The following is a 23,673-nucleotide window of genomic DNA, read 5'->3' on the forward strand; positions in this document are numbered from 1 at the left end:
TGAAATAGAAAAATGACATCAAAGTTGATAGCAAAGGAGCTCAAGGGATTGATGTAGAGCCCAGGTAGACGAGGCCTACTTTTTCACGTGGAAATTCGTTCATTCATTCACCCACCCAACAAATATTTCTTTAGCTCCTACTGTTTGCCAGTCTGTGCTGGATGCCGAGTGTGCCATAGGAGCAAGACAGGCATGCCCTCAGTCCTCATGAGGTTTACAGTCTAGTGGGAGAAGCAGTCACTAAGAAAAGAATCACTTAAATATGTATTTATCAGCCCAGAGAACTGCTCTCACAGAGTAGTCATAGAAGCAGAAAAAGCGGACCAGATCAGTCTGCAGTCAGGGAAGCCATCCTGGAGGAAGTGACATTTAAGCTGTGATATAAAACATACAAAGGAACTAGCTAGGGGAAGTCGAGGGAACAATTTCCATAAATGACAGGCACTTTGGTGATGCCATTTTATATGGACATTAAAGGGGGGAGCAGGAGGGAGATTCCTTAGGAGGGCTGATCAAAACAGAATGGCTATCACATCGTCTTTGTCTATAAATGGGTTTATATATACGTAAATATAGAGAGAGTATCAAAGTATTTCTTGTACCAAAGTTTCAGAAACTGCTGTAACAACATCCATTTCTTGTGGGAGAGCTTAGATTTGAGTTCACATTCTTGCTTTTCATGAGTGAACTTTCTGGGCACTTTAAGAGCTGTGGGTGAGTTGCTCTTCCACGCAGAAGCTGAACAAGGCCTCTGGTTAGCCTTAAATGAACTCTCTCCTCCCACTCCCACTCCCTGCCCATTACCCTTCCTGAGGCCCACTGCGTTTATACCCACAGAGAGAAGAATGGAAGGCAGGGCATGGAAGAAGTGAGGATTAGTGAACTTTATAGTTATTCTAGTTTTTCCGAAGTATGTTAAATAGCAAAGTAGTTTCACCAAATGTTAATATGGGGAGAAAAAAGGGCCCATAATCAAGTATGTCCAGAAAATAAATTAAATAGTTATGCAGGCTTTTGTTGCAGGACTTATCAGAGCCTTTGACATCATAATGTACATAGTAAGTCTCTCACTGAGGATACAGTTAGTAATATTTTCCAAACATATTTGACCATGAAATGTGCTTCTGGGGACTGTTTCTTGTGGGTGTTGCGATTCAGAATGCATTTTGGTAAATGCTGTTTAAATAAGTAACTCAGATTTAGGCTTTAAAAGTGAAATGGGTCTTAGAGACATCCTTGTCCAAACCTCCAACTTTACAGAGGAATATAAGTAAAAACCACTGATCTAAATCCATTTCTCTGACATTATTATATGCATTTCTCCTATACTATGGATGCCCATCCTATTAAGTTGCAGGAGGGAAAAGTGCTATAAAGGGATAAGAAAACCTCTGCATGTTACCATGTAACTTTGGGCAACTGCTCTGGACCTCAGTTTCTTTAAGTGTTGAATGAAAATGATGCATCCTTCGGTTGTTGAAAAGTCAATGTTGTATGTACATCAGCTGGTACAGGGGAGGCACTCAGTAAGTTATCATCTCTCCCTCCATTCCCACCACGAGAAATAAGCATCATGCTTTACATAAATGCTATATACAAAAATCCTAAATGCAACATGCAAATATTCAAGACTTTTACAAAGAATAATGTTGGGTTTTATCCTCGTCACTGAGGGAACATATTAACACAAAGTAAAATACTCTGTTCAGTTCTGTTGGTTTAGACGATGCCTCGTTCTTCCCAAAAGTGCTTCTACTTTATAACCTAGTGTTAAACTTCATTAAATACACATACTTTGGAGTTTATCAACCTTTATAAGAACCTATGCTTCAGAATTAGAGCATTTCAAAAATTGGGCTCCCTTACATTTTAGAAAAGTAGAAATAGACTCCATGAGGGGAAGTGACTGGCCCAAGGTCACTGCCTGATCTAGAAACAATCTTAGCTCCAGTGAGCTAGTAATGTCTAGCCTGGGCCTTTTCTCCAAATCAACAACTCCTCATTTATTTTCTTGGAAACTTAAGGTGAACTGTTTGTTCTTTACCTTTGTAAACCCAGGAAACTTCAAGGGATTTGTTTCCTTCCTGAGGCGGGAAGATGCAGTTTGTTGAAAAGAGAAAATCTTCCACCCGCAGAGTTTGGTGTTTTGGGCTGAACAGAGAATTCAGCAGGTTTTAGCAGGCTTTGAGCTAGAGTCCAAGCTGGACAGAGACCTCTCTCTTCCACCAACTGGGAAAAAGTGTTCCAGTGGAAAGCCTCCTTTCTGATGTACACACAGAGGAGCAAGTGCCAGGCTGCAGCCCTGACAGTTAGGCAAATCAGTTGTCCAAATTTTAAAAACAAAAAAAAAGGTGAACTGAATATCCCTGAACATAACATCTTAGGCAATGCCAGTGTAAATGACAGAAGTACTGATTCCTGCTCTCTCGTCCTCACCCAGCTGATGGCTTGGGCGGCGATGCAGATGGAACAGGGACAGGCATGGAGCTTGTGGGTCTGGGTTCTAATGCTGCTCCTTCTACTCACTGCCTGGTGACCTTGGACAAGGCATGCTCTTTCCTGTCTGATCCCTCATCTGTCCTCTGGGGATGAGAGCTATTTGCCTTTTTATAAGAACTAAATGAAAGGCTGAAATCAAACATCCACACCAATGCCTTATTGCTACTTAAGGGCAGGCACCGCACTCTGTGCTGTAGAAGGAATAAGACTGTCCTTTGCCCTCCAGGGTCCCCTTCTCCTGGGGCAGTTTCACCCCAGATTCTGTGACAGGCACTCTCATAAAGAATCCTTATGGAGTGCCCACAAAACAGCAAGGAAGTACAAGGCAGACCTTTGTGATTCACCAAGATGATGTATTTGCTTATTCCTGGCCCACATCAGAGACCTGGCTTTTGCAGCCGTTGTGGTCTTGAACCCCTGATCTGATGAAGGGATTCTGTGAGTGATAGTCTGGTCTGTTTGAGCAAAATCTGAGAATCTGCCAGGGAAGTAGGAAGCACAGCAGGCAGATCCCTGAAACCAATTTTAAAAAGAAGGCACCCGGTCACTTAATGCTCAGTGGATGCGTCTCCCTGTTGGTAGGTTATGGGCCCAATCTCCAAGTGTGACATGGGGTTCAGGCAGTATATTGTAGCTAACTCAGGATAGGGCGGAGGGTGCCCAGAAAGGGGGAGCAAGACCTCATGAGATTGGAAATCAGACTAATCCCAACATGCTTGTTCTAGATGGACCCCAGCCCATTAGAGGATCTTGGAAAGGCCCTAATTCCTTGTTGGAAACAGAACTGGAAGGGAGCAGAGAAGGCAACCAGGTTTAGTCTCCCCAGAGAGATCAAACAGTCCTAAAGTCATCCAAAGAATGCTCCTGGAATGTTTTCTTCCCACCTGGATAGTAAAATCCTAAATCAGAGTAGACTCTTAGCAAGGCAAAGAACAGGGTAGAGCTCTGGACTTCACCAGGCCCACCTCTAATGTGACCGCTCAGGAAACGGAGACAGGGAGGATTTGCCAGAGGATATACCCCGTAGCTAGGGGCAGGGCTGGGTCTGAACCCCCCTCTCCTGACCCTGGAAGCAAACTGTGGAGGCCCTGGGGCTGAGCTCTGTCAGCCAGGAGGGTGAGCTACATCACGTGGGTGGTGTTCAGAGCACGCCCTGGCAGGAGATTCACATCATCCGGGAAAGAAAGTGGATTGAAGGCTCATTTGTAAAGACCAGGTCTTACTGTGTAGGCCCTGCCCTCCTGCTTCTGCTCTGTCACAGCCCCTGCCCACCCACTCACAATCAGACCCTCCTGGGTCCCTCGGAGCCACAAGAACGACCCCATGCAAGATGAAGACATGTGAGTTCCCCCTAAAACTTGTACACAAGTTTGCTCACCTTGGCTGGAGCAATGACTTGTCTCAGTACTTCTCAGGGAGTGCACTGCCCAAGAGGCCCCTGGCGGGCAGGGATGTGGAACTTGTAGTGGAGACTGGAGAAGATTTTTAACCCCGAGTAACACGTCCATTTACCTTTGCAGACATTTATCGAGGGCCTACTATGTGCCGGGCACGGGATGCTCACGATCCCAGACATCTAATCAACACTCTGGGCGGGGTACAACCTTCTTTCTGAATGTCAGCCGCCCAATCCTGGGCTTTGTGCTGCCTCTCTTTCTTCTTTACTCTCTTTCTTTCTTTTCTTAAGCCACCAACAAAACTCTGACCTCTCCCCAAGCACACAATGCAGGCAGTCACTCATGCATTAACAACCACCGGGCCCCAAAGGTCGTTTCTATGACAACCTCGGGGTCCTTAATGACCCTGGCAGGCCAATGATTTTGTTTTGTTTGAGAGTGAAGGAATAATAAGTCAGGCCGGCTCGGCTCCAGCGCTCGCTCCCTCCCCCGCGCCCCCCCTCCTCCCCCGCCCGCGCTGATACACTGTTCATTATCTGGCGCTGCATCAGCCCCAGAGACGGGGCGGCAGCCCGCAATGAAAGACAAGAGCCTGGCTGCAGACAAAGAGCTGTAAAGGACCAGAGTGTGCCCTGCATACAGGGCTGCAGGGCTTCATTAATTCCATCGCTGGCCAGGGAGTGGGAACAAGGGCCCTGGGGTTCCCAGCTCCAGGAGTCTGGAGTGGAATATACCCGCATGAACCCCAAACCACCGCTGGGCTCTTCAGAAAGAGCAGTGTGCGGGGCCCAGTCGGGAAGTCTCAATCCAGGAGGTGCGCCCGACTCAGCCAGGCAGCACCACTCCCAAGGGCAAGACCTGTCATTTTCATGATGGGATGAACGAGGCAATTAACGTGCCGCCCCACCAGCCTCCACATGATCCTCAGTAACTTTGGAGGCTGGGCCCTTCCGCCCAGACAAAGGAGGGCAGTGCGATTCCTGTCCACTGCCCCCGGGGAAGGCGTTGCTCCTCTGGGTTCTCCAGTGGGGTTTTCTGGTTCCACCCTGAGAAACTTCCTGGGGAGGAAGCTTTTACTGTCTCCTGATCTTGGGGCAAAATGGGCCTCCAGCTTGTCACGTTAATTTTCAGATGTGATGTTCAGCAGCGTGGGATTTTGCTAGCAGACAATTGGAATTATTTTTGTTGTGTGTGCACGGCTGAAATCCCCTAGAATAAGTCATTATCGTCTTTAAAAAAAAAAAAAAAATCATCTCCTACTGGCTGCCTGGTGACCCAATCAGCTGACTCATTCTCCACGCTTTCCCTCAAGTAATTAGCGTTTTCATTTTTCCCAACCTACCTATTAGATAAACTCCAGGATCTCATTCGGCTGAAGCACATTTTTGTGAGTTGACTTGCCCCAGCCTCTCCCCAAGAAACAAAAGAGGACAGATCTGGAGAAGGGCGCAAAGAGACGTGTGATCTCCGCCCATGCTGTCTCACCTGGACTGTTCACTAATGAAGGGCAGCGCGCTGTGGTCGGGGACCCTGGGCAAGCGGCCCTGCGGGGGAGATTCCAGCCTCTGTTATTGGGCCCTGGCATGATGTTGGGCAAGGATGTTTGGTCATTCCACAGCAGGGACTGGGCCCCTCTCAGAGCTCACAGATCCAGAGATGCAGAAACAAGATGCTGCTGGTTCCAAGGAGAACATCCATCAACTCCTGTCCCTCCCTGGCCTCAGTTTCCCCTCTGTCAAATGAAGGGCTTGCTCTGGATCAGGAATGGAAAACCATGAGGGTGTGAAGCAGGCCGGTGGTGAGGCCTTGGGCGATTGGAGGGTGGATGCCCTGCTAAAGTGGGCAGCTGCAGATCAGCTCGACATTTGCTACCACATTGCTATGTAGGCCCAGTACTGCCAGCGTTCTTGAGGGTTTCAAGAGAAGACAGAACCTGGATTTTTTTAAATGAACTCTTCAGATTTTTAAATGTTTTCAACTAATTCTAGTTTTTTAGAACCTTATGTTGATCAAGAAAGGCACACTTGCACATGATGTGTGGTCCCAGGGCCACCAGTTTGCACCTTCTGCTCTAGACCTTTGCAGCTCCAAATGTGGTCAGATAACCAGGCACATCAGCATCACCTGGAAGCTCTTGGAAATGAACAATTTCAGGCCTCGCCCCAGAATTCCTGCATTATAAACCCGTGATCCATTAGTACATTAAGCTTGGGAAGCAATGCATTGGATTTTCGAGGTCTTTGAAATCTGCTGTCTAACTTTCCTTAACTGGGACATTCTCCAGCACCTTCCCCCGAGTATAGATTTGCTGGCTGTGCCTACTGTGCTCGCCTCTTGTTACATCCCCCAGGAGAAGAATGGTCCACTAGGAGGACAGGAGACCAAAGTGTGTGGGCTCATCCTAAGGGCCCTGTGTGCATTGGTCCAAAAGCCTCCCTCAGGCAGGGAACAGTTAAGCCACCCAGGGCAGATCGCTGTCTATTCTCTTCTCCAGGGAATGGGATAGCTCGATCTCATGATAAATGTATATTTTAAAGTCCACATTTTCTAGAATTGACAGCCATTGACTAAGTTCTTTCCTGAAATTCCCTCCTCCAGATGGTTGCTGATCTGACATCATACCAGTTTGCTTCCCGATTATTCTCAAGTCTTCTCTTGTTTTTCTCCTTCCTTCCCTAACCTTCTAAATGTGGGCTGTCCGCAGGGTTACGTCTTCTGCTGCCTCTACAAGGGTGTTCCTCTAAGTTCCGTGGACCTCTGAATCCACTCTCTCAGCTTCGACCTCTCGGAGAGATGGTGGTACCTTTCCAATGGCTTGGTGTGCCCTCAGGCCCCAATGACTAGAAGGAAAACATTACATTGTCCCAAAGCTCATTCTAGTCTTAGTCACGCGATCACTTTTAGTGGCCTCATCATTCAGGCTCGAAACTGGGTGGCAGCTGGGCACAAAAGGAAGAGCCAGTGTCCTGTGTCCTGATGTTAAATTTTCTCATCCTCAAGACATTCTAGGAGTAAGCAATCTGGAAATTGATAAGTCAGCAAGATGATTCTGGGAACATACTTTGTTTTCAACTCTTGGTGATAATGAATATTTTTCTCACCCTCCTCTCATCCATATCCAACAGATGCAAAATGTGGTCGATGCCACCTCCTGGCTCTCTCTCGTCTACCTTCCCGTGGCTGTTGCCCTGGGCTGCACCCTCATTAACTCTCACCTGCCAGAGCTTCTAGGTCTGAGCCTCTCTGAGATCTCCAGATTAGTCCTCTGAAGACACAGTGCCAAATGAAACTCCCCTTGTCCAAATCGGCAATGAGTCCTCAGTGCTCCCTAAAGCAAGCCCACAGTCTTCATTCTGACTTTCAAAGCCCTTTAAGACGTGACCCAGCGTGTCCCACACTCTTCCATATCACACACACCAGACTCTCCAGGCAAATGGAAGGTCTTTGTTTTCCTACTACCGGCTGAGCCTGCAATATTTCCTTTAGCTGGAATGTTCTTCCACTATCAATTTCACCTAAATCCAAGTGCTTCCAAGTGTTTAAGCCTCAGTTCAAGGTCGCATCCTCCAGCAAGTCTTACTCCCCCAGTCAGCACTTATCTCCCCTCCTCCCCAGTTCAATGCTACTTTGTTTCTCCCCCTTATGGCACACCATGGGGCTTGTCTTAGACTGCTTGGGCTGCCATAATGAAAATACCATAAAAAAAAAAAAAATACCATAGACTCAGTGGCTTAAACAACAGAAATGTATTTTCTCCCGGTTTGAGTGGCTAGAAGCCCAAGATAAAGGTTCTGGCCAATTTAGTTTCTCGTGAAGGCCTGCATTCTGGCTTACGGATGCTACATTCTCATTCTGTCCTCACGTGGCCTTTCCTCCTTTCTGGTGCATACATGCAGAGAGAGAGACGGAGCAAGAAAGAGATAGAGCTCTCTGCCATCCCTTCTTATAAGGACACTAGTCCTAGAGGATCAGAGCCCCACTATTATGATCTCATTTAACGTTAATTACTTCCTTAGAGGCTCCCTCTCTGAATACAGATACACTGGGGTTAATGCTGCAACATATGAATTTTGAGAGGTCACAAACTTTCAGTCCGTAACAGATAACTTGCATTGGTTGTTTGTGTGCACATCTTATTTCCCCTTCTCAGCCCTAAGCTTTCCAAGGACAGAGTCTGGGTCTTGTGTATAAATGGTATTTAATAGTACCATCCATGTATTAAGTGCTTAGCAAATATTTGGTAGATGGATTTGCAAACAAGGTCTCCATCACTTTCCAAGTCATCAGAACCCAAGAGAACCTGGATGGCTCTGGGGCTTTTTACCTAGATCTGCCCCCCTCTCCTTCCACCTGGGATGCAGGGGTTAGCTCATCCTTCGCTTCTTTTAGAGACTCCATCTGACTCCACCAAGTACGGGGAGGGTTTCTCATCAACCTGGGGAGTACTTCCATCTCTGTCTTTATTGCATAGTGATGGACATTTCTTATATGCCTGTCTCCCCACATGAGATCCTTAAGGGCTGGAACTTGGGCTCTTCAGTCTGTGTACCCAGCACCTGGCATGTTGTTTGACAACTAATAATAGCGCAATTAAATATCTGTTGAAAGAAGGAATGAATAAAAATAGGAATGCTAAGAAAATTTTCCCTATCATTCCTATAACCTTCCTGAATTTGCCTTTTAGAAGTAAATTTATTATAACATTTCAGACAATTGCTTTACATGACTGTTCACAGGATATTCTCATTTCAGATCCCATGACAACGAAAAAAAAAAGGATTAGTATACAGAGAAGGTGAAAGAAGGCAAATTAGAAATTTATATTAAATTTGAAAAGAAAATTCCTCAATAACAGTAGCTCCTTGCCATTCATAGAAATATATTATGAAACCGTCATAAATACTCAGTTTCACTTTTTCGAGTACAGCATGTAGTTGCCATCCAGGAGAAGGCAGGTAGAATGTATGTGAATCCATCAAATCCATGACTGTTATAATAACAGTAATAATAAATCATAATATTAACACTTGTGGAACCAAGTGCTCTGCTAAACTCTCTAAACACGTCCCCACTTAATCATCACAACAGGTATAATGGGTCAGAATTATTATTATTTACATTTTACAGTTAAAGAAACTGAAGTTCAAAGAGATCAAGTAACTTGTCCAAGGACACAAAGTTTGTAAGTAGCTAGGGTGCCCAGGATGTGAGACTTTCAGTGCTAAACTGGGGAGGTCCCAGGCAAACCAGGATGAGTGAATCATCTCATAAGTGACAGATGTAGGGTTGAAAGCCAGTGTCTGATGCCAGAACTTGAGCTATTAAACATACTCAACGCTTGCTTGGTAAAGATTTCAGCTACCTTGTTTACAAGCTGAGATGACATTTTTGCGGGGTGAGTTCGAGTGTTATCAAGCATCGTGGGTGTGTGAGTTTACATTCTGAGACTGGAAGCTCCCTGAGGGCAGGGGCTCTGTTTTGTTTCTCTTCCTTCACTTCAAAGTCCCAATAGGAGGCCTGCACACAGCAGATATTCAGGAAAAGCTTGTTCCATTTGCGGTCTTTTCCAACCACCAAAAGACAAAAAAACCCAACCATCATTGATCGATCCTTCGGCTCCTCAAATGCCATCCCCCACTTCAGTCATTCCTCTCTTTTGACTTATTTCCTTTTTCTTTCAATGCAGACTCTTAAACTGCTGCTTTTTTCCCCATTATGCTCCCGAGTTCCAGGAGAAAACGTGTGCCCCTGAACGTGATTCTTCACTTGCTCTCCCTTTTCCTTTTTTAACACTGTCCTGTGACTCTCTTTTAAGTCCTATGACTTCTCCGTTTGCCTTCCTGGGATGCCTCTACTGGAGAATTGTGTACTTGATGTGCCCACTCTGGGGACCAGAATCCACAATTGCCCATTAGCCTGCAGTTCAATATGTTACAATGCCTCCGCTTTTCCCCTAATTTACAACTTTGTGAAGGATTGGTCAATGTAGTAGATATTGTCACCCAAAACCCACGTCCCCTTCTCCCATAGGAATGAATGTTTACCAGGGTGCACTGCATGGCTGCCCTGAACCAGGACCACATCTCCCAGCCTCCCTTGCACGGCCATGTGACTAAGTCCTGACCAATGGGATGTTAGCAGCAATGTTGTGTAATAGCTTCCAGGACCTTTGCTAAGGAGAGCCAGTGTGAATACTTCATCCCTTCTTTTCCATCATTTTCTCTCTCCTGGAACATAAATGCCCCCTTGGACTAGGAGGGCAAGGGCCACACTGCAAGGATGGCAAGGTGGTCATTTAGAAGGTTCCTGGGCCCCTGACCTAGTGGGGTGCTATATTGGCCTTCCTACCCAGACTTTTATATAAAAAATAAACAAGCTTCTATCTTGTGTAAGTCACTGTTACACTTTACTTTTTGTTTAGTTGCAGTTTAATCCTAAATAAGATTGTTGCCACAACTGAGGTTGCTGCTTGAGACAAAGTACCTGTCACCTTACGCTCAATTACACAGATGAAACACAGAGACACCGCTCAGCTTTGGTGCTCACTCTACGGAGATGGAAAACAAAAGACCTCAGGTGGCCATGGCACTGTCTGCTTCTCATCTTGATTTGGTGTCATTTTCTCTTCCCCTGTACCCCTCGCTGTCCTGTGGTCCCTGCTGCTTCGTGTTGGAGTGGTCGTGGCTGGGCTTTGATTCCAAATGCAGACGATGTCTTCATCTGTGATCACACACATTTTACACTTTAGGTGGAAATTCTCCACCAACTCGGCATCTCTCACCCTGGCTGTCCTCAACCCTCCTGTCAGCATGTTGACCATCAGATGCTGGAACACATTCCACTGAGCCTCCGAGGGGCGACTTCTCTGAGTACCAATCTGCTCTGTCATTCTCACCATTCCCACTCTATTGCGCTTCTGAGCTACATCACAGTGGAAGAAAAGATTTTCGTAGCCCTTGATTTTTAATGTTTTGAATGAAGCAGCTTCCAGAGTAAATACAACATGAAAAGGGCTCCCTGAGGCACTGCAGTAAAAAAATGCACACTCTCCATCCCCCAAATCATGATGGACTGGAGGCTTCCACTCCAAGTCCACATACAAGCTCCAGAGGATGCCTGGCCTAGAGCAGCACAGGGTACTTAGCGAAGCGAGATGAACTGAGTCATGGCTTGGATCCCAAGTGTTATATCCTCTCTCATTTCATCTCTCTTGGGCACATGGTGTCCCTTACCTTTATAATATAAAGCTTATATTAGCTTTAACCAGTAGTTTGTTATGTAAAACGTTCCACATGACAGCTCAGCTTTGCCCTAATTCTCCCATTTCCTGCAACCTCTTAAAGATCTTTCTTAATGTCCTTGCTCTGTAATCCATTAATTTCTATTTTACGAGTAGAGACTTCCCTTGATATTTCTTTGCTACTAACCTTTTTTTTCTTCTTCTTCTTTCTCTGTCTTGTTTCCCTCCTCTTGACATCCTCTCTGGTCAAGCTCTTCTCCACATTTGACACAAACCTCTCCTGTTTTAAGTTAAGTCTTAAATATTTTAAATATTGCCCAATATTTCATCCTCCGCTCAAAGGGAAAACAAATAGTCAAGATGGCCTTTTCAGAAACAAAAGCAAAAAATATTTTCTCTATGTCGTTCAGGGCATGACCTAGTTCAAAATGCCGACTCCACTCTCCTGTATCTTTTTTTCCTTCTCTTTTCTCCTATGAACTCCATTATCCTCTTTGTTCTTCTCTACGGCGCTGATAATGCCTAGCCAATATAATAAGCACTCACTTCCCCTCACCTACTATGCTCTGAGTACTTGGAAACCAGGGATCATGTCTTTTACTCTTTTCCCCATGGGGCCAAACAGTTCTTGGCACATAGTAGGCTCTACGTAAGTGTTAAACGATTGGATCTTGTAAACCACTCAGCTTTCCTTGTTTTAAATGAATAATTTTATGATCATGAAATAACAAATTGATAAGCCGGACTTCATCAAAATTAAAAACTTCTGCTTTTTGAAAGGCACTGTTAATAGAGTGAAAAATAAGCCACAGATTGAGAGAATATAAAGGTCTTGTAGCTGAATATTTAAAGAATTTCAAAAACCAGTAATAAGAAAACAACCCTAGGACTTCCCTGGTGGTGCAGTGGTTAAGAATCCGCTTGCCAATGCAGGGGACATGGGTTTGAGCCCTGGTGTGGGAAGATCCCACGTGCTGCGGAGCAACTAAGCCTGTGTGCCACAACTACTGAGCCTGCGGTCTAGAGCCCACGAGCCACATTACTGAGCCCATGTGCCACAACTACTGAAGACCACGCGCCTAGAGCCCACGCTCCGCAGCAAGAGAAGCCACCGCAATGAGAAGCCCACGCACCACAGCGAAGAGTAGCCCCTGCTCGCCGCAACTAGAGAAAGCCCGTGTGCAGCAACGAAGACCCAACACAGCCAAAAATAAATTTATTAAAAAAAAAGAAAAGAAAACAGCCCTATAAAAAGTGGGCAAAGTATTTGAGCAGATGTTTTATGAAAGAAGATATATGGATGGAAAGTGGGCACGTGAAAAGTTGTTCATCTTTGTTAGCACTAGGGAAATGCAAATTAAAGACATGTTAAGATACCATTCTCTATTAGAGTTGCAAGGATGCAGAACTCTCAGCATCGGAGCATGGATGGAAGTGGGGAAGGAATAGTATCCAGGGAAAACAGGCAGGAGGCTGGTCCAGATGGGGATGTGCAGGAGAGGGCTGACAGATCCAAGAAGAGGTCACCCCGTCTCTCTCCCTCCCCAAGTGCCAAGCATTGCTCATTAACTAACTCACCAACTAACTGACCAAATGAACGAGTCAGTAAGTGAGCAAATGAATGAAATTGAGGAAACCCAACTCTGGAGGCCCTTGAAGACTGCACTGACGTGGATGGTGGGCTCCCCAAAGATATGTCCACCGAGAGCCTGTGCATGTGACCTTATTTGGAATAAGCATCTTGGCGGATGTAATTAAGTAACAATCTTGAGATGAGACCATCCTGGATTATCAGGTAGGATTCTAAGTCCGATGACAAGTTTTCTTGTAAGAAAAGAGATGGGAAGAATCCAGACACAGAGAAGGCCAAGTGAAGACGGAGGCAGAGACTGGAGCAATGTAGCTACAAGCCAAGGAACAGCAAGGTCGGCCAGCAGCCACCAGAAGCTGGGAGAGAGGCATGGAACAATTCTCCCTCAGAACTTTCAGAAGGAACTAACCCTGCTGACACCTTGATTTCAGACTTCTAGCCTCCAGAACGGTGAGATAATACATATATGTTGTTTTAAGCCACCAAGTTTGTGGGGATGTGTTACGGCAGGCCTAGGAAACAAGTACAAAGACCATTCTGTGCTACTGAGATATTCTTTTGGAAAGCAGGGAGCCATTGAAGGTGTGGGAGCTCCAAGTTGGTGGAAGAATATTCTGATGGTATATGTAGGATGGGCTACTCTCAGGACCTGAACAAATCGGGAAAAACTGGAGCCTGGGTTCTAGGACACCTCTCAGAGCCACGAAGCTTTACTGATTACATTCCAAGCATGACCCCCTTCCCCATCTCCCCAGCCCCAGATGGTGGTCTGCTGTAGTCTTCTCACACCAAGGCTAAAAGCAGCACAAAGTTACGGAGGCAGACTTAAAAGCGATCAGGAAGGGCATTTTCCTTTCCTTTTGCCCCAGTCCCTCTACGGCTAAAATGACCTCCCTGATAGCAGGCCCCGCTCTCAGGGAACGGGGGTGAAGGAAGGTCCTATGAGAGTCCTATGGGCTAACTGTGAGGGGACCAGACCCAGCTGAGGCCTGGGCCCAACATGAGGCATCCCCCATCCCTCATCACCTGTTTGTCCAGTTTTATTTTCCTCTGGCTTTTAAAATGCCCTTCAAACGTGTACACATCTTCCCCTCTTCCCCACCTTCCTGTAGCTTCCTCTTTCCAGCAGACTCTCTCCACTGGCTTCTGTGCGGTTGCTGCCTGTCTCAGAATGATGCCCCTAGGAGGTAGGTGCTGTGCTCACGGCAGTGTGGGTCTGTGCAGAGGGGCACCTAGCTGGATGCCAGAGACACAGGGTCAATCAGATCCCATCAGACCGGCACGGGGAGGAGGCGTGGGCGGGACCACACGAGCCAAGGCCTTTTTCTGTCCCTCCAGATGCTTATCTGATCATCCCTTCTAACCCTTACTGTTCTGGAGTATGTGGATAGTTAATGATGTACAGCGGTGGTTTCCAACCAGGTGCGATTTTGCCCCCCCCGGGGGACGTTTGGCAATGTCTGGAGATATTTTTGGTTGTCACGATTTGGAGTTTGCTACTGGGATCTAGTGGTTAGAGGCCACAGATGATGCTAGACTTCATACGGTGCACAGAGCTGCAACCACAAAAGGAATTATCCAGCCTCGAACGGCGGCAGTGGCGAGGCTGAGAAACACTGACACACAATGAGGCTCCATTAACCAGGTGAGAAGCAACTGTTACAAAGCCTATGCATGTGACTCCAGGGAAGAGGAGAGATGCTTCTTCCCTCAGGGAGCCTCAGACCCATAATTATTGTGAAATAACCAAAGATAAGAGCCCAGAGGCGTCAGCAGAAGTGACAGCTGAGAGCAAAAAAAGTAATGGTTATTTGTAAACAGGACTGAGAAGGAATTAATTGGGGCCAGTGTCTAAGGATAGACTATCTTCTAGAAATAATAGGTGCACAATACTTACTAGCTTTTATGACATGCTTTCTTAAATCTTATCAAAAATATTAAAAAGCACTTTTTTAACCAAAATAACACCACCACCAACAAAACCCACAGGCTCTGGCAGGTAAAAGTTTAGTTAAATTTAGCTGGAACATAACTCAGACAAAGGAGGTGCTGCCATATATATTCTGGAGATTTCTAAATTTTTAGATGACAGAAATGACTATATAAAAATCATTTTGTTTACCTGAAGATCTTTTATTTATTTATTGTTTTCTTTAGCACAAGATCTTTGGCGCAAGATTTTCTTTGGCACCAGCTCTTAATGGGAAAGTTATACAGTACATGCCAGTGAAAGGAAGGCAAAAGACCCATAATCCCAATATCTAGAGATGAATGCTGTTAACACCTTACTGAATATCATCTATATCTTTACTAGAAATGATTATCACATTATACAAAATACACTGTAACTTTTGAAAAATACGTATATTATGAACATCTTCCCAGCTAAGTATTCATACACAGGACATCAGTTTTGATGGCTGGGTGGCTGTGCTCTATTTTGTAACCATTTTCATTGTAGTCAATGCTGCAGTGAACATCAGGCATTGTCTTTAGTTCATGTAAATGTGAGAAACTCCTTGAGGTCCGAGGAAGGATTTTTTTTTTGTCCTTTAAAAAAAATCCCAGCCAAGTATGACCGCATCCCAAGTCCCTCCTGCATTCTGTGTGCCCTATCCTTGGATGGGAAGCTAGCTGGATGGGATGGTTAGTTTTATGTGTCAACTTGGCTGGGCCAGGGTGCCCAGATATGTGGTCAAACATTATTCTGGACGTTTCTGTGAGGGTATTTTTGAATGAGATGTACATTGAAAGAGGCCGACTTTGAGTAAAGTAGATTGCCCTCTATAATGTGGGAGGAACTTATCCAATCAGGTGAAGGCCTCAATGGAACGAAAAACTGACCTCCTCCATGCAAGAAGGAATTCTCCAGCAGGCTGCCTTTGGACCCCAACTGCAACTCTTTCCTGTGTCCGCAGGCCTCCCCCATCAGATTGTTTAAAATTAATTAATTAATTTATTATTTATTTTTAAAGGCTGCATTGGGCCTTCATTGCTGTGCGCGGGCTTTCTCTAGTTGCGGCGAGTGGGGCTACTCTTCATTGCAGTGAGCAGGCTTCTCATTGCGGTGGCTTCTCTTGTTGTGGAGCATGGGCTCTAGGTGCATGGGCTTCAGTAGCTGTGGCTCAAGGGCTCTAGAGCGCAGGTTCAGTAGTGGTGGTGCACGGGCTTAGTTGCTCCGCAGCATGTGGGATCTTCCCGGACCAGGGATTGAACCCATGTCCTCTGCATTGGCAGGTGGATTCTTAATCACTGAGCCACTAGGGAAGTACCCCCCATCAGATTTTGGACTTGCCAATTCTCTACAATCATATGTGCCAATTCCTTGTAATAAATCAATATCTATGTAGCTATCTACATATCTACCTCTCTACCTATACTTGTTTCTATATACATCTGTCTCCTATTGGTTCTGTTTCTCTGGAGAACCCTGACTACTACACTAGGTAAAGGCCCTTCCTCTGGGTCTTGGCTCCCTCAATTGCATCTATCTACAGGGTGAATCACAGCTGACTCTTAGAAGGAGCAGATAACAAGACTGACCCCAGCCCCACTGCCCCGGCAATGTTACCAAAAGGATGGCCCTTCTTTGTCAACACCAGTAATGGAACACTGGTATCAATGTACAGTCACAGTGAGGGCCTACACTCAGCCCCATGCCAGTAATAGCACTGGAGTTCCACATTTATGTCTCTTACATCACCTGCATCATCCCATTTTCCAGGTGAGTGGACAGGCTTAAGAGAATGGATGTTATAAGAGAGACCATCAGCACCAATCCAGCTGGTCCGCTTCCTTGTCTAATGGTCTACCTGCCACACCAGGCTTGGTAGGACACCAGATAGAGGTTATTTCCTCTTGAAACATCCATAAAAGGGAGTCCAGGGTGTGACGGGCCAGAAACTCGGCGTACAAGCACTGTGCAGACGGAACAGAGTCAACGGGGCCACTTGCCTTGAAGAAGAGGGTAAAGGAGGGCTGTGGTTGGTGTCTTCACTGATGGGCTCGTTATGAAGGAGGGACTTGCTTTATGTGACTGCAGGGGACAGAGCCGGGCTCAGTGGGTGGAAGCCACAGGGAGTCAATTTCAGGTCACTGTAAGCCAATTGGGGCAGGCAATGGACTTCCTTTGACCAGAGGAGTGTAAGACACACAAGCTATAGAAAAAATTCAGCCTGTCTTGGACGGATGATCTTTCACATCCTTTCCAGCCCTGGATTCTGTGACATCTAACCAGACACAGTCCGGGTACAGAAGAAGCCACCACCACCCCCCAAGCTGGATAGTGGATAATAAAACAGCCACCACAAAGATACATGAGATCACCTAAGATGTGTTTCTAGGGCAGGCAGGCCTGCTTCAGCCCAGGCAGTCACCCAGGTTCCTGGTTCTACCAGCCCCCTGGAACAGGGCCTCGGACTCACCCAGGATGCTGAAAAATGTTTTCTGTAAACAAGGCTGCGCTCCACCTGTGGCCCAAATGGTCTGTGCCCTGCGTCGCGTGGACCTCCAGGCACCCAGGGCCTGCACGTGTTCACAGTACTGCCGTGCTCCGGCCAAGTGCCCGAGTAATCGATGATGAGGCTGTGGATGTCAGGCACTGACCCGAAGAAAACTTTTTGAAACGGGTTCCAGCTCATTGCAGCCTAACTCTCTAGCCCCAGCAGGTCCTAAGAGGGTGCTTCTCCACCAGTTCAGGAGTGGAGAGACTCTGAGATGAACTGGGTATTACTGACCTGAGAGACCCTGGCCTGCCTCGCACTTCTCAGGAGCGGGGGGCTCCTGCGACACCCCTCAGTCACCGCTGCCTGCCGCAGGGCCGGCTTGCGAGCCTTCCCTGCTCCTGGCAACACAGGCAGCAAGCGTGCTCAGAGGAGCATTGGCTCCTTTGTTCCAAATGCCTTGGGACACTTGGGAATCCACGGTTTCAGGAGGGCAGGGGCCTAGTGTGGCCACGGCACATGTGCGAATGGCTTGGGCTTGTCCAGGGCTGGCTGGGGCTGGGGCTGCGTCCGGGTTCTGTGGCTGCCACTTCTCCCGCTTTCAGGGGTGTCGGCAGTGTCGGGAGGAGGGCAGTGATGGCCCTGGGCTTCTCTGCTGCAATCAGGTCCTTCCAGCTACTGTGTTTCTCTCCGGGCATGTGGATCAAGGGAGAAAGGCAGAGCCGCCCCAGGTTCGTGAAGATGCAGGAGTGGCAGAGGGCTGGGCTGTCGAACAGGGGCAAGAGGCGGCAGAAGACGGTGGGCGGGGGGGATGTTTAACCTGAAGAAGCAAAGATTGGGGAACACTTGAGAGCACTTTTCACACCTCTGAGCGGCTGTTGGGAAGAAAGAGGATGTATCTATCCTGTGTGGTCCTGAGGGTCAACGGGTGGAAGTTAAAAGAGAGGGTTTGACTCATGATAGAGAAGTTCAGCCACTGTGTATTTCTAAATGTGACACAGGCTCTGCCGCAGGAAGGACTGAGTCCCCCATCCCCGATAGTGCGTAAAGTGAGAAGACAGCGTCACGTCTTGGTTTGGTGACCGTGGGGAGGTACTGGCGAGATCACCACTCAAGCCCATCCAGAGATGAGGCCTGGATTATTAACACCTTTCTAAGAGTCTGTTTCCGTTAGCCATGGCCACATAAAATGCAGAGTGGCACACAGTTGGGGAGTCTCACAAGCTGATAACAAAACTCTGACTTAGCTCTGGTGTCTGGCTGGAAGCAGGTGATCCAGACTGGGGTGGCTGGGAGTAGCTCTATGTCACTTGATTCTCATCTTCCTCCTGCGACCATTGGGCTACCTGGGCTTATTTGTCTCATCATGATGGCAGAGGAGCCAAAATGCAAGCAGGCCTCTGGAAGCCCAGGTCCAGGAGCCATCACTCTGCTGCCCAAAGCAAGTCAAATGGCTGAATCCAAGGTGATGAGTATCAGTATGTCCTGTTCGTGGATATGGGGAGCAGAGAAGAATAGGGGCCAATAGTGCAGTCTACTGCAGTAGGCAGTATGCCAGTTTTGGTGGACACACACAAAGTAGGTGTGCAGACATTAAGTGAATCAGTGAGAAGCTTCCTAGCAAACAGAGTTGTTCCAAAAGCAGATTCACAAGGAAATTGGTGCTCTTGGCAGAATGTAAAAATTCTTGATCATGCAAAGCCTTGTGGGCAGAGAGTCAGGGCTTTGGCGTTTATGCTGCGCCTAAAAATCTGTGAGCTACAACGAAAGGGACCCAGGCATCATCCAGCCCAAACATCTCACTTCTCAGACTGGAAATCCCAGAGCCAGAAAGGGGAAGTGACTTGCCCAAGCTCATCCAGCTCGGAGCCAGCTCTCAGTCCAGCGTTCCTCTTCCTCCCTTGCATTGCCAGGGCTCAGGTGGGCTTGCTGTACTCTGAGGTGAAGCTGCAGGGGCCAAATGTGAATGCAAACCCAATGCAGACCCACCACTACAACTGCTGTGAGAATTCAATCAGGTGACAAATTGGCAATGCCTGGCACACCGTAGGTATGCAATATCTGATGGACAGTGCCAATATTAATCAATAACGTACCTTGGGCACTCAGAGACAGGAGTGGATGGTTGGTGGGGGAATAGGAACCAAGGTGGGCATTAGAAAGGCTTTTGCCAGGAGCTGGGATGGGGGAATAGGTTTGGTGGTGGCCAGCAGTGCACACAGCTTCCTTTGCCCTCTTTCACACTCGCTCAAGTTGGGGGCGCTGGCCAGGTCCTGGAGACAAGGAGGAAGATCCTGCCCAAGTGGAAGGACTCTGCCGAACTGAGTGTGGCAAGGATGCCTGGCCGAGCAAGCAGACGGCAGGGAAGGTCCTCTCTGCAGCCCCGCTCGCATTGCTCCCTCCCTAGAGAAGCCGAATCCCCAAGGGCCACATCCAGAGAAGTGGCTGCTGCGAAACCATTCTCTTCAGCTTTCCCAGTGGTTCCCCAGCACATCTCATGTCCTTAGCATTATGCAAGCTGACGTGGGGATGGAAAGGTAGACGCTGCCACGTGGCAGAGAGAAAACTGCCAGCAACGAGGTCAAACCAATGCCCACTGGGCTGTGAGGACACAGGAAATGGGCCCGTTGATTCCATCTGACTGTTTCCTAAGTTCTGTCATAGCAGGGACCACGTCTTTTCCCAGCACCAAGAAGAGCACCTGGCATCCAGAAGGTGCTAAATAAGTGTTGGTGGAATGAACGAGTGTCAGATTTGTCTGAGAGGTTCTTAAAGTCTTACTGGTAGAGATGAATGTGAACTGGGCACTGCAGGATGGGTGGGATTGGAATCTATGATGGTCAGTTACACTGGGTAAGGATTTGCCTTTCCTGCACGCATTGCCTCTGGCAAAGTTCCCATTCAAGGACTTAACAAAAGGCATTGACCACCGTCATGGCGTTCTATGGAGTCGTTTCGATCAAGAAACTCACCTCTCAGCAAGTAAATTGCAGCAGTGGGCCTGTGCTTGTGGAATTCATTGGTCTTCCCATGTTCTTCTTCTACCTGAAGCAGCTGGCTTGATAGAGCAGCAAAATGATTTGGAGACAATACCTTGCAGGGTGGGGCAATGCCCTCCAGGATGCTGTCTATGCTCTAAATCAGCATCCAATATGTGGTCCTGTTTCTCTTCATTGCCCGGATTCTCGGGTCTAGGAGTCAAAGCATGGAAATGGGAAGGGTACCACTCACTGTCACAACTAGTGATTTTCTAGCAAAAATTTTTCTTCCTGGTGCCATGACATTATGCGCTGTTCGCTTAGAGGGCTTATTGCCAAAGGGAAGAATGCTTCCATCAGGAGACACAACAATGATTCCATTGAACTGGGAGTGAAGACGGCCATCCCAGCCATTTTGGGTTCCTCATGCCTCTGAATCAACAGGCAAAGAAGGAGTTCTAGATCCATATCTGCCACTAATTCTCTGGGTGACCTTTGACTGATCATGCCCCTCTATTGAACTCTGCTTCATTTCATGATCTATGAAATGTGGTGGTCATATAAACACCTCCTGATTTAACTCTCTGCCCAGCTCTAATATCAGAGTCTATAGCATGTCGAGCATCTGTGCTAGGTAGTGTAATGTTCCTAATCAGAATTCCTTTCCAACAGCACGTCCAAGTGTTTGGCCTCACTTTAAACGTTCAAGGCATTGGTGGTGGCTGCCTCGAGCTCCTTTGAGAAAGAGACTTAGGCTGCATCCAAGTTCAGCGAGAACGAGTTCCGTGGCTGATGCCCTTGGAAGTTAGGAAGTGGTGACTTTGTGATTTGCCACTGCTGAGGTAACTGCTCCAACCCAGGAGAGGTGTGTGCAGTGGTATGTGACAATAATGCTTACGGGCTACCGGTTCGACAGGCAGGCATGAGGAGCCACAGCAGACGCTGTTGGATGCTCCTGGCACTGCGAGCTTTCTGCCAGGCTCCACCAGGAGCGGATCCTCTGACACTTTGAAGCAATAAGAATGTGTTCCCTTGGGCTTCTCGGAAGGCATACGGGAAGCAGGCTGTGCGTATTTGCTCACTTCAGGTCCCCTTTGGCTGCCCATGGAGCCCCCGTGATAACACTGACCGCTGTGCCTTCGTGAGCCCTGTGGCCGCCACGGGGCATGGCTGTGCACACCATCCTCTCGGCGTGGGAGGCAAGCACAGCCCGGCCCTGGGAGACCCTGGGGCCCAGCTCCATCCTCAGCTCCCTGTGTGGTCTTATGAGAACTGTCAGGCCTCTCTAAGTCTCGGGATCCTCACCTCTAAATTGCAATCATGGAACAGAAGCAAGAGTCAGGAGGCGGGACCTGGACTCCAGGACCCCTTACAGCTTCTAAACATTCAGTTTCTATAGAAAACGAGCTTAGATGGGAGGAGTTTTAGAACAGGAGACTGGAGTGTTTGAGTCTACAGTCTTTGAATTATAAGTGGCAGAAAACCTAAGCCAAACTGGCTTAAGGAAAAAAAGCATTTTGCTCATATAACTAAAAGCACAGGAGTGGGATTTAGTTGCAGGCTTGGTTGGGTCCAAGGTTCTCACACCACCATCTAATACTAACACGTCCAACACTCCCTGAATGTCTTAAGTCTGTTTTTTCCTATAATGGCTCCATTTACAGGCAGGATTCCTCCATTTGGCAGCTGTTGCCCATCCAGAATCCCTCATCTCCTAAAAACAAAAGATCAGCCGAGAAAGAGCACTGTTTCTCCCTTTCTTCCTTCTGACACAAGTTCCAGGAATGTATCAACACTTCATCGGCTGGGTTAAGTTCTGGGTCCATCCCTGTCTCAATCACTATGACCTGGGATGGGGCCTCACTTATAAATACATGGACAGAGAATGGGAAAAGGTTATGAAAAGAAGGGGGAATGGATGCTGGAAAGACAAAAACAACAGGTATGCATGCCATGGAACAAGGTCTCCGTGTTTACAGCTGACAGCTAACCTAGCCAGGAGACATTCCTGAGGTAGGAAAACCAACCAACAAAGAAACACCGCGTCACTCATCTGCAAAAACACCCACCACATGCAGGTGGGTGGCTCTACGTGCTCAGCACTGTGCTAGGTAACTTTTACAATAAAAAAAGAGGTAGATTATGAGATCCAGTCATTAGAGACATGCAATGCAACTGGGAGACAACAATTATCACAAAACAGTAAATGAAGGTCTAAAGCATTTGATTGACACCAGTACTCTGGGAAGTGAGAGCGTGAGGGGAGTGGTCATTGTGACCAGAACAGTGAGGACCAGGGCCTCTAGGGAGAGACTGGGAATGGATGAACGCCAAGAGAAAGACGAGTGTTCTGGGTAAGGGGAGGACGCTTGGAGGTGTCAGGATGACTCAGGGGCCCCACAGATGCAGAGTGGAGAAGGCTAAGCAGACAGGAGAAGGCAGGGCAGCCAGAGTAGGGCCAGACTCTGAAGGACCCAGACATCAAGAGGGGATTCGATTTACTCTAGTGGCAGCAGGGAGTCATGGGAGGCTTTAGAGCAGGGGCAGGACAGGACACTGCGCTTGTTCTTACCACCAGATCTGCAAGTCCGCCTAGCATAGCAAGAGTCCCCTTAGAAGGTCCCCCAAGGATGCAAGAATGCTCAGGTTAAAAGTGCACATCTTAAAGTGTCAATAAAAAGGAAAAAAAATACAAGACTGTATATATTGTATGATTCCAATTTGGTGAAAAAGAAAAAAATATATATAGGCATTATGCTGCCAACTACCAGGTAGTGAGTATTTATGTTTACTGAGCGCTCCTTGAAACGTGCAGCAGAGCCCTGTCAGTTAATTAGCCCTCACCCTGCCATGTAGGTATTATCTTCCCCTTTTCACAGTTCTAAGAACTAAGTTTTACACAGAGCAAGTGAGTGGCAGAGGCGGGGTGTGACGCCAGGCGTGTCTAAATCCACATCAGCTCCTGTGTTGAAATGTTAACCGTGATTATGACTCTGTGGGCAGATTACAAGGGATTTTCGTTTCCCTTTTTATACTCTTCTATAGCTTGCAAATGGTCTACAGCGAATATATGTTACTCTTGTCGGTAGTAAACAAATATATACTTTAAAAAAGTCCTCTAGTCCCCATGCTGGGGAACCTCAGCTCTCCAGAGAAATTACTACCAAAACTACTAGTTAATTTTCCCAGCGGCTCAGCAGTAACCAAGGTTGCTCACAAGCCAGAATAGAGAGGTTTTACTCTCAGACTTGCCATCCCTAATATTGCCACAGAACCCATTTTATTTTTTGCCAGTTCCTCTCATTTTAAAATTAATTTTAATTATGTAAATGATATCAGGATACCTGCTCCTTGTAGAAAATTAAAAATATTATAGATAAGATTAAAATATCATTTGACCACCAGCCCTCCTATCCAGTGACCTCCTGTGAGAGGTCATTGAGTATCGTTATTGGTGGGGTGTGTCCTCCTTCTTTTACATACGTAGCCAGAAAAAAATGTGGTGTTACTGCACGTGTGTTTAACA

The 23,673-nt window shown here is 47.1% G+C and overlaps 1 protein-coding gene across 2 annotated transcripts in view; it reads right to left on the bottom strand.

Annotated features, from left to right (window-relative positions):
* RPS24 (ribosomal protein S24) overlaps window positions 1–23,673 on the bottom strand; it is a 596,901-nt gene that overhangs the window by 41,387 nt on the left and 531,841 nt on the right. The window contains exon 9 of one of the 2 annotated variants that reach the window (XR_014253620.1): window positions 15,702–20,360. The exons of the other annotated variant lie outside the window; for it this stretch is intronic. The gene's annotated coding sequence lies outside the window, so the exon portion shown is untranslated. Of the gene's footprint in view, window positions 1–15,701; window positions 20,361–23,673 lie in introns of those variants that run through there. 2 annotated transcript variants of the gene reach the window in all.

This window comes from Balaenoptera physalus, assembly GCF_965194825.1.
Source record: "Balaenoptera physalus genome assembly, chromosome: 14".
Lineage (NCBI taxonomy): Eukaryota > Metazoa > Chordata > Mammalia > Artiodactyla > Balaenopteridae > Balaenoptera > Balaenoptera physalus.